This window comes from Pogona vitticeps, chromosome 10 (assembly GCF_051106095.1).
Source record: "Pogona vitticeps strain Pit_001003342236 chromosome 10, PviZW2.1, whole genome shotgun sequence".
In the NCBI taxonomy this organism is placed as follows: Eukaryota; Metazoa; Chordata; class Lepidosauria; order Squamata; family Agamidae; genus Pogona; species Pogona vitticeps.
Genome location: NC_135792.1, coordinates 23140312 through 23155705, shown reverse-complemented (window position 1 = coordinate 23155705; position 15394 = coordinate 23140312). Strand labels below are relative to the sequence as shown.

At 42.1% G+C, this 15394-nt stretch overlaps 1 long non-coding RNA gene across 1 annotated transcript; it reads right to left on the bottom strand.

Annotated features, from left to right (window-relative positions):
- Positions 1-3033: 3033 nt before the first annotated feature.
- Positions 3034-3682, bottom strand: LOC140702188 (uncharacterized). Its single transcript, XR_012081265.2, has 2 exons — positions 3549-3682; positions 3034-3356 (listed from the first exon to the last, which is right to left on the bottom strand). It is a non-coding gene; the product is annotated as an uncharacterized LOC140702188 (long non-coding RNA).
- Positions 3683-15394: the final 11712 nt, after the last annotated feature.

The window sequence follows — 15394 nt, the reverse complement described above, 5'->3', positions numbered from 1 at the left end:
GGGCAATGTGTAGCCTGTATAATTAAAAAATTGTAAACCGCCCGGAGAGTGCTTGGAGCGCTATGGGGCGGTATATAAGTCCAATAAATAAATAAATAAATAAATAAATAAATAAATAAATAAATAAATAAATAAATAAATAAATAAATAAATAAATAAATAACAACAAGAAGAAGCCTCTGCTCTTGGTCTGGCCTTATTTGGACAGGAGATGATGCTTGGTCCATGTGGTGAGGTTTGGCTCGGGGACAAGAATCTTTGAGGGATCCGGTTTGTGGCCTGCAAGCTCCCTTGCCTCAACGTTGGCTTTTTACAGAAAAAGAAAAAGGAAAGAAGGGTTAAAGAAAGTCAGGGAGAAAGAAGCAAGGAAGCAGGGAAGGATGGATCGGAGGGTCATTGAGTTGGAAGAGGCCTCTCAGGCTATCCAAGGAAGGAAAAAAGAAAAATGGTTGGTTGAAATACCAAATAGTGGAACGAAGGAGACCCTTCGCTCTCCTGACCAGACATAATCAACATGACAAATACAGTTTTCGTTTCTTAGGTGAGACTAATTCCCTTTGATCCTCCCATTCGTGGGTTAAGGAAACATTGCCACTTTTCCCATTATCTGTATCCTCTCCGGATCAGGATTCTCACCAACAGGAGGAAGTGGAGTTGTCCAAGAAAGCTCACATAAAACAACAACAATTAGTCTTTTAAGGCGCTGCAATGGTTTTGTCTTCTTTATTTTTCACCTTTTGTGTTTTGCCGAATATGCCTTATGTCCATAGACTGGGATAAAAGCATAGAAGCTAATAAATAAATAACTGAGGAGGATTGGCTTCCTCCATGGGGAGAGAAACTCCTGTTTGGGGGCAGACTCTGCATCCAAGCAAGAACTTGGATTGTCAAGTTTTCTGATCTCCCTGCCGCAGGAGGACTTATCCTGCACCCTCTAGACTCGACTGATGTCTTGCAGTTCCTCTGTAGCCTCCCAAGGTTCTCCGGAAGGTCATGGCGACTTCCTCATGGGCAACACCATCACTGGACACCTCCCTGGGTTCGGTGCAAACTCTTTATTCCGTTCAAAAAAAGGTTGAAGCCCATCTTCTGAGCTTTAGATATTAACTCTCAGAAATGGAAGCCTAACATTGGGGGGGGGGGGGGTTCCAACTTTTTTGCTTTTAAGGGCTCCTGCCCTGCCTCTCCTCCCCAAAAACTGGAATGTTTCCGAGGGGCTTCTCAGAAAATTAATTTGGCTCTCGAGCTGAAAGAGGTTCCTCCCCGCCCACCCAACATTGAGAGAGTCAAGCACCACCTTCTCTGTATCCAACAAGAACCGGCTGAGGCTGAGTCCACCCCCTTTCTCCAAATGCCAAATCCGTGGTCAGCAAGACCATCTGCTCTCATCCATCCCCATCGCCCCAGCCTTCGTCTGTCCTGGACGAAGGCATTCCCTCTTGGCCTGGACTTAATTTTTGGACTACAAGGCCCCATCATCCCCAAGCCAAGACAGCTGGAGGCACTGTTTCCCATGAAAGAAAAAAGGAGGGAGAAGATTTGTTGTTTCTTTCCAACGTTGGACTTGATCCCACTGCCCCCGAGCCCTCGCTGTTCTCCTTTAAGAAATGTGATTTCAATTTTAGCACATGCACGCCACGTGCATACAAGGACCTCTCTACCAGGGCAGTGAGATTTTCTGCTTCCCTGGCAGGGACCTGCTTCTTTTGGGGCAGATGTGGTTCATTGGATTCTACTCCATCCAGGTGAAAGTCTGTTCCTTGAAAAAACAACAAAAACAAAAAACCAAACCCAAAGTAACAGGGTTGCCAAAAGAAAAAGCCAGTGCAGGCCCAGTCATCCGATCCCCTGCCCCGTTGCCCGCCTCACTTGCATGCTGTCTTGCTCGCCCCCGCCTCCTCACTCGTCCTCTGGCCCCCATGCTCTTCCACTTTCACCCCTTTCCCTCTTATCCACCGTTCCCTCCCTCTCTGACATTCCCAGCTCCCCTTCCCGTCGGACCCACCAGTGAAACGGAGGTGGTGGCGGCTATCAAAGAGGAGGAGGGGGGGAAGCATGGGGAGGACATGAGGAGAAACACAGAAGTTCTGGATTCAGGATAAAGTCCATGTGTAGGGAAAAAATTCCTCCGCTTGTTTATTTTGCTAATTTCACGGCAGACACTTAATATATATACCTATTAAATAGCCAGCAGTTCCCCATTCTCACATCTTGGATATAACGAGTTACAGTGGTGCCTCGACTTACGAACGTCTCGACATACGAGCATTTCGAGTTACGACCAGAATTCAGGAACCAATTAAGTTAGTAATTCGACACACTACTGTAGTATTGAAATTGTAATTTTCAGATGTAAATAGTGGATGGAACACAACACCGAGAAGCTCCCGCCAGCAGGATAATAGGAGTTGTAGTCCAGGACCGTTGGAGGGCACAGGATTGATGCCTACTCTGCTCTGCATAGGGCACGTGGCCAGTCTCCTGTTTCATACACAGATCATTCAGATGTGGTCGCTTTGTTTCCAGGCTGTCTCCTGCTTTCAGTAGTTGATCAGTGGTATTGCTGGACTGGATGATGTGGCTAAAGAGTCACTCGGTGCGTGCTTTAGAGTCACAGCTCTACGCTTGGGGAGATTCGCCATGACCATAAAAAAAAGATCACAAGCTCCACACGTTAGCCTCGAAATAGGGGTTTCAAGAGGACAGGCCTCCTCGGGTGGTCGCCCTCCGGTTGTTCCCCGTTGCCGTTCCTATCTCTTGTGGCCGTTGCTGGGTGAGCTTGGAGATGTTCCTTTTCTTGGACTACAACACCCAGAAGCCCCAGCCAGCATGATAACAGGAGTTGTAGTCCTGTACCTTTGGAGGGCACTGGGTTGCTGTCTGCTATTCCAAGAGAAGACAGTATAAGGGTGGCTGTTTGGAATAGGGACAGAGAGAGGTAGTGAACTGCAAGAAAACTCCATTTAGGACTCATATCATTTGGGAAAGGATAAAAAACAGACAAACACAACAAAGATTTTTTTGCACAGTTAATTTTATTTTTGACCTATAGGATTGCCCTAATGGGTGGTCTCTGCCGGATGCCCAGAGGAAGGCGAAAAACCTCCAGGACCTCCGGCCAAATTGCCCTGGAGGAAAATTCCTTCCCGACCCCAAATGTGGCGATCAGTGTTACCCTGGGCATATCAGCAAAGACCATAAACCACCACCCGGCCGCTGGCACAACATCCAGAGACTCCCTCAGCAACAGCCCTGCTGGTTTGAGCGTCTGAGAGCTGGAACACAGGAAAAGCTCCGTATTACCTGAAAGATTAATAAACGTCTTCTGAAATGCCATCACATCCCATCATTCAAACCTAAAAAAAATGACAAAGAAGTTCAAAGATTGAATCTAGAAGTTGAGAAATTTACAACATCCTCCCAGAATCCAGCATCCACCTTAGAAGGAGGAGGTGGAGATTTGAGTTCCAGAATGTCATTATTCTGACTGGATGCCAAACCATCATGGTATTTTATAAAACCGTTGGAAAAAAAAAAGAATTAATAACCTGTTCCTTCCTTCAAGGTGATTGAAATGGTGCAGAAATTTCAGCCCAATTTTTAATTCGTATTCCAGATTCTCTGAAGGCGATGAGATAAAGGTCTTCTAGAAGTCTAACTTGAAAAGAAGTTCATCAATTGAAACTAGAACTTACAGTAGTACATAGGACTTAGTACTTTAGTATATCTGGGAATCGTGCATTAACCATGGAAGTAGAATTTCAAGATTTGAGACCCAAAATGTAAGAATTCTAGCTCCAACAGAATTACTTAAGATGATTAATTATTTGAGACACAGAGGAAATATATTGAATTATTTACCTGTTCATTCATTCAAAGTAACTGAAATGGTACAAAAATTTCAGCCCCGTTTTTATTTGGGGAACAAGCGGTATTTTTCTTACCTAATAAGAAGAGTGAGTGAATTACCCCAAGATGATGCAGAAACTCTAATAGATGGTGCTGAGAAGACATAGCAGGTCTCTTTCACTTTTAGAAATCATTCGATGCTTGCTGTCCATTTCAATCATCATGCTTCGAAGACGAAAATGATGGCTTGATGGTCTGCTGGATAATCTGGGGTACAAGAGGTATTTTTCTTACCTGATAAGAGTGAGTGACTTACCCCAAGATGATGCAGAAACTCTAATAGATTGTGCTCAGAAGACATAGCAGGTCGCTTTCACTTTCAGAAATCAATCGATCTTTGCTGTCAGCTTAAATCATGATGCTCCGAAGACGAAAACGATGGCTTAATGGTCTGCTGGATCATTTGGGGTACAAGAGGAATTTTTCTTACCTGATAAAAGTGAGTGATTTACCCCAAGATGATGCAGAAACTCTAATAGATTGTGCTCAGAAGACATAGCAGGTCCCTTTCACTTTCAGAAATCATTCAATGTTTGCTGTCAGCTTCAATCATCATGCTCCGAGGACGAAAATGATGGCTTGATGGTCTGCTGGATAATCTGGGGTACAAGAGGTATTTTTCTTACCTGATAAGAGTGACTTACCCCAAGATGATGCAGAAACTCTAATAGATTGTGCTCAGAAGACATAGCAGGTCCCTTTCACTTTCAGAAATCATTGGATGTTTGCTTTCAGCTTCAATCATCATGCTCCGAGGACGAAAATGATGGCTTGATGGTCTGCTGGATCATTTGGGGTACAAGAGGTATTTTTCTTACCTGATAAGAGTGACTTACCCCAAGATGATGCAGAAACTCTAATAGATTGTGCTCAGAAGACATAGCAGGTCCCTTTCACTTTCAGAAATCATTCAATGTTTGCTGTCAGCTTCAATCATCATGCTCCGAGGACGAAAATGATGGCTTGATGGTCTGCTGGATCATTTGGGGTACAAGAGGTATTTTTCTTACCTGGTAAGAGTGACTTACCCCAAGATGATGCAGAAACTCTAATAGATTGTGCTCAGAAGACATAGCAGGTCCCTTTCACTTTCAGAAATCATTGGATGTTTGCTTTCAGCTTCAATCATCATGCTCCGAAGACGAAAATGATGGCTTGATGGTCTGCTGGGTAATCTGGGGTACAAGAGGTATTTTTCTTACCTGATAAGAGTGACTTACCCCAAGATGATGCAGAAACTCTAACAGATGGTGCTGAGAAGACATAGCAGGTCCCTTTCACTTTCAGAAATCATTCAATGTTTGCTGTCAGCTTCAATCATCATGCTCCAAAGACGAAAATGATGGCTTGATGGTCTGCTGGATAATCTGGGGTACAAGAGGTATTTTTCTTACCTGATAAGAGTGACTTACCCCAAGATGATGCAGAAACTATAATAGATTGTGCTCAGAAGACATAGCAGGTCCCTTTCACTTTCAGAAATCATTGGATGTTTGCTTTCAGCTTCAATCATCATGCTCCGAAGACGAAAATGATGGCTTGATGGTCTGCTGGATAATCTGGGGTACAAGAGGTATTTTTCTTACCTGATAAGAGTGACTTACCCCAAGATGATGCAGAAACTCTAACAGATGGTGCTGAGAAGACATAGCAGGTCCCTTTCACTTTCAGAAATCATTCAATGTTTGCTGTCAGCTTCAATCATCATGCTCCCAAGACGAAAATGATGGCTTTATGGTCTGCTGGATAATCTAGGGTACAAGAGGTATTTTTCTTACCTGATAAGAGTGACTTACCCCAAGATGATGCAGAAACTCTAATAGATCGTGCTCAGAAGACATAGCAGGTCCCTTTCACTTTTAGAAATCATTCGATGTTTGCTGTCAGCTTCAATCATCATGCTCCGAGGACGAAAATGATGGCTTGATGGTCTGCTGGATAATCTGGGGTACAAGAGGTATTTTTCTTACCTGATAAGAGTGACTTACCCCAAGATGATGCAGAAACTCTAATAGATCGTGCTCAGAAGACATAGCAGATCCCTTTCACTTTCAGAAATCATTCAATGTTTATTGTCAGCTTCAATCATGATGCTCCAAAGACGAAAATGATGGCTTGATTTTCTGCTGGATAATTTGGGGTTCAAGAGGTAATTTTCTTACCTGATAAGAGTGAGTGACTTACCCCAAGATGATGCAGAAACTCTAATAGATTGTGCTCAGAAGACATAGCAGGTCCCTTTCGCTTTTAGAAATCATTCGATCTTTGCTGTCAGCTTCAATCATCATGCTCCGAAGACGAAAATGATGGCTTGATGGACTGCTGGATAATTTGGGGAACAAGAATTATTTTTCTTACCTGATAAGATTGAGTGACCTACCCCAAGATGATGCACAAACTTTAATACATCCCCCAAAAATGGACCAGTAAGCTTTGCTGCCCTGGCCCCACCCACAACAATGAGTGCATCATAACTGCTGACCTCAGGAGGCATCACGATCACTGCATTGTGATGATGGAGGGGGCATCGCTTAGGGGGACATTACTGGAAAAGGATAGTCCTTTCCCCAAAAGGACCATGAAAAAGACAAGGCTTGGTCCCTTGTTGATTTTGGAGGCAATGAGAAAGCCTCGGTTACTAAAAAATTTCGGGAGATGATATTTCATAACTCTTTCACTGTGACAAAATATTATCTTTTGACATCAGTACAAATTTGCATGAAAATCCCACATTATTTTGGTGACACTTTCTCCAACATTTTTGTGCCATTTTACAATGTTTTGGTCTGCCATCTCCCTTTCTCTCTGTCTCAAGAAATATTCATAGGAACATCTGTTAGGGAAATCAAATGTCAGCCACTAAGAACACACACATAAAAAAACACCATCAGTTGAAAGGATGTCGGCAAAATATATTTCCCCTTCTTTACCTAGTCTCTCCATGGTTTTCTGAAAGCATCTGAAAGATAAATAAACATATTATGGTACAGGTTTCCACTAGGTAAATCCTGCTGCCTCCCTTGCATGGCGGGTCCCTTTTAACTGAGCCAATATTTGTATCTATGATCTCAGCAAAGAATAAGGAGAACAAAATGGCAAATCCTGGTCCCGTTCTTTTCATAGGCTGCAATTCTGTTATTTTTCTGTTACTTATTGATCCAGAGACAATGTTCTCTTTTCAAATTACAAGTGAGGCCATAGTCCCTAGCTGGCTTGGTATCTCCAGCCAAGATGTGCTACTTAACCCTTGGAAATGGTGTTGTCAAACGTGTGTGTCTATGAAAAGAACGGGACCAAGATTTGCCATTTTTTCCCTTATTCTTTTGCTGAGGTCATAAGATACAAATATTGGCTCAGTTAAAAGGGACCCGCCATGCAAGGGAGGCAGCAGGATTTACCTAGTGGAAGCCTGTACCATAATATATTTATACATCTTTCAGGTGCTTTCAGAAAGCCATGGAGAGACTAGATAAAGAAGGGGAAATATATTCTGCTGACATTCTTTCAACTGATGGTGTTTTTTGTATATTTGTGTCCTTAGTGGCTGACATTTGGTTTCCCTAACAGATGTTCCTATGGATATTCCTTGAGACAGAGGGAAAGGGAGATGGCAGACCAAAAAAATTATAAAATGGCACAAAAATGTTGGAGAAAGTGTCACCAAAATAATGTGGGATTTTCATGCAAATTTGTACTGATGTCAAAAGATAATATTTTGTCACAGTGAAAGAGTTATGAAATATCATCTCCCGAAATTTTTTAGTAACCGAGGCTTTCTCATTGCCTCCAAAATCAACAAGGGACCAAGCCTTGTCTTTTTCATGGTCCTTTTGGGGAAAGGACTATCCTTTTCCAGTAATGTCCCCCTAAGTGATGCCCCCTCCATCATCACAATGCAGTGATCGTGATGCCTCCTGAGGTCAGCGGTTATGATGCACTCATTGTTGTGGGTGGGGGCAGGGCAGCAAAGCTTACTGGTCCATTTTTTTGGGATGTATTAAAGTTTGTGCATCATCTTGGGGTAGGTCACTCAATCTTATCAGGTAAGAAAAATAATTCTTGAATCCCATATGATCCAGCAGACCATCAAGCCATCATTTTCGTCTTCCGAGCATGATGATTGAAATGGACAGCAAGCATCAAATAATTTCTGAAAGTGAAAGGGACCTGCTATGTCTTTTGAGCACAATCTATTAGAGTTTCTGCATCATCTTGGGGTAAGTAACTCACTCTTATAAGGTAAGAAAAATTCCTCTTGTACCACAAATTATTCAGCAGACCATCAAGCCATCATTTTGTCTTCGGAGAATGATGATTGAAGCGGACTGCAAACATCAAATAATTTCTGAAAGTGAAAGGGACCTGCTGTGTCTTCTGAGCACGATCTATTAGAGTTTCTGCATCATCTTGGGGTAAGTCACTCACTCTTATCAGGTAAGAAAATTACCTCTTGAACCCCAAATTATCCAGCAGAAAATCAAGCCATCATTTTCGTCTTGGGAGCATGATGGTTGAAGCTGAAAGCAAACATCGAATGATTTCTGAAAGTGAAAGAGACCTGCTATGTCTTCTGAGCACGATCTATTAGAGTTTCTGCATCATCTTGGGGTAAGTCACTCTTATCAGGTAAGAAAAATACCTCTTGTACCCCAGATTATCCAGCAGACCATCAAGCCATCACTTTCTTCTTTGGAGCATGATGACTGAAGCTGACAGCAAATATTGAATGATTTCTGAAAGTGAAAGGGACCTGCTATGTCTTCTGAGCACGATCTATTAGAGTTTCTGCATCATCTTGGGGTAAGTCACTCTTATCAGGTAAGAAAAATACCTCTTGTACCCCAGATTATCCAGCAGACCATCAAGCCATCTTTTTCGTCTTGGGAGCATGATGACTGAAGCTGACAGCAAACATCGAATGATTTCTAAAAGTGAAAGGGACCTGCTATGTCTTCTGAGCACGATCTATTAGAGTTTCTGCATCATCTTGGGGTAAGTCACTCTTATCAGGTAAGAAAAATACCTCTTGTACCCCAGATTATCCAGCAGACCATCAAGCCATCATTTTCTTCTTTGGAGCATGATGATTGAAGCTGACAGCAAACATCGAATGATTTCTGAAAGTGAAAGGGACCTGCTATGTCTTTTGAGCACGATCTATTAGAGTTTCTGCATCATCTTGGGGTAAGTCACTCTTATCAGGTAAGAAAAATACCTCTTGTACCCCAGATTATCCAGCAGACCATCAAGCCATCATTTTTGTCTTGGGAGCATGATGATTGAAGCTGACAGCAAACATCGAATGATTTCTGAAAGTGAAAGGGACCTGCTATGTCTTCTGAGCACAATCTATTAGAGTTTCTGCATCATCTTGGGGTAAGTCACTCTTATCAGGTAAGAAAAATACCTCTTGTACCCCAAATGATCCAGCAGACCATCAAGCCATCATTTTCGTCTTGGGAGCATGATGATTGAAGCTGACAGCAAACATCAAATGATTTCTAAAAGTGAAAGGGACCTGCTATGTCTTCTGAGCACGATCCATTAGAGTTTCTGCATCATCTTGGGGTAAGTCACTCTTATCAGGTAAGAAAAATACCTCTTGTACCCCAAATGATCCAGCAGACCATCAAGCCATCATTTCCGTCTTTGGAGCATGATGATTGAAGCTGACAGCAAACATCGAATGATTTCTGAAAGTGAAAGGGACCTGCTATGTCTTTTGAACACAATCTATTAGAGTTTCTGCATCATCTTGGGGTAAGTCACTCTTATCAGGTAAGAAAAATACCTCTTGTACCCCAGATTATCCAGCAGACCATCAAGCCATCATTTTCTTCTTTGGAGCATGATGACTGAAGCTGACAGCAAACATCGAATGATTTCTGAAAGTGAAAGGGACCTGCTATGTCTTCTGAGCACAATCCATTAGAGTTTCTGCATCATCTTGGGGTAAGTCACTCTTATCAGGTAAGAAAAATACCTCTTGTACCCCAAATGATCCAGCAGACCATCAAGCCATCATTTCCGTCTTTGGAGCATGATGATTGAAGCTGACAGCAAACATCGAATGATTTCTGAAAGTGAAAGGGACCTGCTATGTCTTTTGAACACAATCTATTAGAGTTTCTGCATCATCTTGGGGTAAGTCACTCTTATCAGGTAAGAAAAATACCTCTTGTACCCCAGATTATCCAGCAGACCATCAAGCCATCATTTTCGTCTTGGGAGCATGATGATTGAAGCTGACAGCAAACATCGAATGATTTCTGAAAGTGAAAGGGACCTGCTATGTCTTTTGAGCACGATCTATTAGAGTTTCTGCATCATCTTGGGGTAAGTCACTCTTATCAGGTAAGAAAAATACCTCTTGTACCCCAGATTATCCAGCAGACCATCAAGCCATCATTTTCGTCCTCGGAGCATGATGATTGAAGCTGACAGCAAACATCGAATGATTTCTAAAAGTGAAAGGGACCTGCTATGTCTTCTGAGCACGATCTATTAGAGTTTCTGCATCATCTTGGGGTAAGTAACTCACTCTTATAAGGTAAGAAAAATTCCTCTTGTACCACAAATTATTCAGCAGACCATCAAGCCATCATTTTTGTCTTCGGAGAATGATGATTGAAGCGGACTGCAAACATCAAATAATTTCTGAAAGTGAAAGGGACCTGCTGTGTCTTCTGAGCACGATCTATTAGAGTTTCTGCATCATCTTGGGGTAAGTCACTCACTCTTATCAGGTAAGAAAATTACCTCTTGAACCCCAAATTATCCAGCAGAAAATCAAGCCATCATTTTCGTCTTGGGAGCATGATGGTTGAAGCTGAAAGCAAACATCGAATGATTTCTGAAAGTGAAAGAGACCTGCTATGTCTTCTGAGCACGATCTATTAGAGTTTCTGCATCATCTTGGGGTAAGTCACTCTTATCAGGTAAGAAAAATACCTCTTGTACCCCAGATTATCCAGCAGACCATCAAGCCATCACTTTCTTCTTTGGAGCATGATGACTGAAGCTGACAGCAAATATTGAATGATTTCTGAAAGTGAAAGGGACCTGCTATGTCTTCTGAGCACGATCTATTAGAGTTTCTGCATCATCTTGGGGTAAGTCACTCTTATCAGGTAAGAAAAATACCTCTTGTACCCCAGATTATCCAGCAGACCATCAAGCCATCTTTTTCGTCTTGGGAGCATGATGATTGAAGCTGACAGCAAACATCGAATGATTTCTAAAAGTGAAAGGGACCTGCTATGTCTTCTGAGCACGATCTATTAGAGTTTCTGCATCATCTTGGGGTAAGTCACTCTTATCAGGTAAGAAAAATACCTCTTGTACCCCAGATTATCCAGCAGACCATCAAGCCATCATTTTCTTCTTTGGAGCATGATGATTGAAGCTGACAGCAAACATCGAATGATTTCTGAAAGTGAAAGGGACCTGCTATGTCTTTTGAGCACGATCTATTAGAGTTTCTGCATCATCTTGGGGTAAGTCACTCTTATCAGGTAAGAAAAATACCTCTTGTACCCCAGATTATCCAGCAGACCATCAAGCCATCATTTTCGTCTTGGGAGCATGATGATTGAAGCTGACAGCAAACATCGAATGATTTCTGAAAGTGAAAGGGACCTGCTATGTCTTCTGAGCACAATCTATTAGAGTTTCTGCATCATCTTGGGGTAAGTCACTCTTATCAGGTAAGAAAAATACCTCTTGTACCCCAAATGATCCAGCAGACCATCAAGCCATCATTTTCGTCTTGGGAGCATGATGATTGAAGCTGACAGCAAACATCGAATGATTTCTAAAAGTGAAAGGGACCTGCTATGTCTTCTGAGCACGATCCATTAGAGTTTCTGCATCATCTTGGGGTAAGTCACTCTTATCAGGTAAGAAAAATACCTCTTGTACCCCAGATTATCCAGCAGACCATCAAGCCATCATTTTCTTCTTTGGAGCATGATGACTGAAGCTGACAGCAAACATCGAATGATTTCTGAAAGTGAAAGGGACCTGCTATGTCTTCTGAGCACAATCCATTAGAGTTTATGCATCATCTTGGGGTAAGTCACTCTTATCAGGTAAGAAAAATACCTCTTGTACCCCAAATGATCCAGCAGACCATCAAGCCATCATTTCCGTCTTTGGAGCATGATGATTGAAGCTGACAGCAAACATCGAATGATTTCTGAAAGTGAAAGGGACCTGCTATGTCTTTTGAGCACAATCTATTAGAGTTTCTGCATCATCTTGGGGTAAGTCACTCTTATCAGGTAAGAAAAATACCTCTTGTACCCCAGATTATCCAGCAGACCATCAAGCCATCATTTTCGTCTTGGGAGCATGATGATTGAAGCTGACAGCAAACATCGAATGATTTCTGAAAGTGAAAGGGACCTGCTATGTCTTTTGAGCACGATCTATTAGAGTTTCTGCATCATCTTGGGGTAAGTCACTCTTATCAGGTAAGAAAAATACCTCTTGTACCCCAGATTATCCAGCAGACCATCAAGCCATCATTTTCGTCTTGGGAGCATGATGATTGAAGCTGACAGCAAACATCGAATGATTTCTGAAAGTGAAAGGGACCTGCTATGTCTTTTGAGCACGATCTATTAGAGTTTCTGCATCATCTTGGGGTAAGTCACTCTTATCAGGTAAGAAAAATACCTCTTGTACCCCAGATTATCCAGCAGACCATCAAGCCATCATTTTCGTCTTGGGAGCATGATGATTGAAGCTGACAGCAAACATCGAATGATTTCTAAAAGTGAAAGGGACCTGCTATGTCTTCTGAGCACGATCTATTAGAGTTTCTGCATCATCTTGGGGTAAGTCACTCTTATCAGGTAAGAAAAATACCTCTTGTACCCCAGATTATCCAGCAGACCATCAAGCCATCATTTTCGTCTTTGGAGCATGATGACTGAAGCTGACAGCAAACATCGAATGATTTCTGAAAGTGAAAGGGACCTGCTATGTCTTCTGAGCACGATCTATTAGAGTTTCTGCATCATCTTGGGGTAAGTCACTCTTATCAGGTAAGAAAAATACCTCTTGTACCCCATATTATCCAGCAGACCATCAAGCCATCATTTTCGTCTTTGGAGCATGATGACTGAAGCTGACAGCAAACATCGAATGATTTCTGAAAGTGAAAGGGACCTGCTATGTCTTTTGAGCACGATCTATTAGAGTTTCTGCATCATCTTGGGGTAAGTCACTCTTATCAGGTAAGAAAAATACCTCTTGTACCCCAGATTATCCAGCAGACCATCAAGCCATCATTTTCGTCTTTGGAGCATGATGATTGAAGCTGACAGCAAACATCGAATGATTTCTAAAAGTGAAAGGGACCTGCTATGTCTTCTGAGCACGATCTATTAGAGTTTCTGCATCATCTTGGGGTAAGTCACTCTTATCAGGTAAGAAAAATACCTCTTGTACCCCAGATTATCCAGCAGACCATCAAGCCATCATTTTCGTCTTGGGAGCATGATGATTGAAGCTGACAGCAAACATCGAATGATTTCTAAAAGTGAAAGGGACCTGCTATGTCTTCTGAGCACGATCTATTAGAGTTTCTGCATCATCTTGGGGTAAGTCACTCACTCTTATCAGGTAAAAAAAATACCTCTTGAATCCCAAATTATCCAGCAGAAAATCAAGCCATCATTTTCGTCTTTGGAGCATGATGATTGAAGCTGACAGCAAACATCGAATGATTTCTGAAAGTGAAAGGGACCTGCTATGTCTTTTGAGCACAATCTATTAGAGTTTCTGCATCATCTTGGGGTAAGTCACTCTTATCAGGTAAGAAAAATACCTCTTGTACCCCAGATTATCCAGCAGACCATCAAGCCATCATTTTCGTCTTGGGAGCATGATGATTGAAGCTGACAGCAAACATCGAATGATTTCTGAAAGTGAAAGGGACCTGCTATGTCTTTTGAGCACGATCTATTAGAGTTTCTGCATCATCTTGGGGTAAGTCACTCTTATCAGGTAAGAAAAATACCTCTTGTACCCCAGATTATCCAGCAGACCATCAAGCCATCATTTTCGTCTTGGGAGCATGATGATTGAAGCTGACAGCAAACATCGAATGATTTCTGAAAGTGAAAGGGACCTGCTATGTCTTTTGAGCACGATCTATTAGAGTTTCTGCATCATCTTGGGGTAAGTCACTCTTATCAGGTAAGAAAAATACCTCTTGTACCCCAGATTATCCAGCAGACCATCAAGCCATCATTTTCGTCTTTGGAGCATGATGATTGAAGCTGACAGCAAACATCGAATGATTTCTAAAAGTGAAAGGGACCTGCTATGTCTTCTGAGCACGATCTATTAGAGTTTCTGCATCATCTTGGGGTAAGTCACTCTTATCAGGTAAGAAAAATACCTCTTGTACCCCAGATTATCCAGCAGACCATCAAGCCATCATTTTCGTCTTTGGAGCATGATGACTGAAGCTGACAGCAAACATCGAATGATTTCTGAAAGTGAAAGGGACCTGCTATGTCTTCTGAGCACGATCTATTAGAGTTTCTGCATCATCTTGGGGTAAGTCACTCTTATCAGGTAAGAAAAATACCTCTTGTACCCCAGATTATCCAGCAGACCATCAAGCCATCTTTTTCGTCTTCGGAGCATGATGACTGAAGCTGACAGCAAACATCGAATGATTTCTGAAAGTGAAAGGGACCTGCTATGTCTTTTGAGCACGATCTATTAGAGTTTCTGCATCATCTTGGGGTAAGTCACTCTTATCAGGTAAGAAAAATACCTCTTGTACCCCAGATTATCCAGCAGACCATCAAGCCATCATTTTCGTCTTTGGAGCATGATGATTGAAGCTGACAGCAAACATCGAATGATTTCTAAAAGTGAAAGGGACCTGCTATGTCTTCTGAGCACGATCTATTAGAGTTTCTGCATCATCTTGGGGTAAGTCACTCTTATCAGGTAAGAAAAATACCTCTTGTACCCCAGATTATCCAGCAGACCATCAAGCCATCATTTTCGTCTTGGGAGCATGATGATTGAAGCTGACAGCAAACATCGAATGATTTCTAAAAGTGAAAGGGACCTGCTATGTCTTCTGAGCACGATCTATTAGAGTTTCTGCATCATCTTGGGGTAAGTCACTCACTCTTATCAGGTAAAAAAAATACCTCTTGAATCCCAAATTATCCAGCAGAAAATCAAGCCATCATTTTCGTCTTTGGAGCATGATGATTGAAGCTGACAGCAAACATCGAATGATTTCTGAAAGTGAAAGGGACCTGCTATGTCTTTTGAGCACAATCTATTAGAGTTTCTGCATCATCTTGGGGTAAGTCACTCTTATCAGGTAAGAAAAATACCTCTTGTACCCCAGATTATCCAGCAGACCATCAAGCCATCATTTTCGTCTTGGGAGCATGATGATTGAAGCTGACAGCAAACATCGAATGATTTCTGAAAGTGAAAGGGA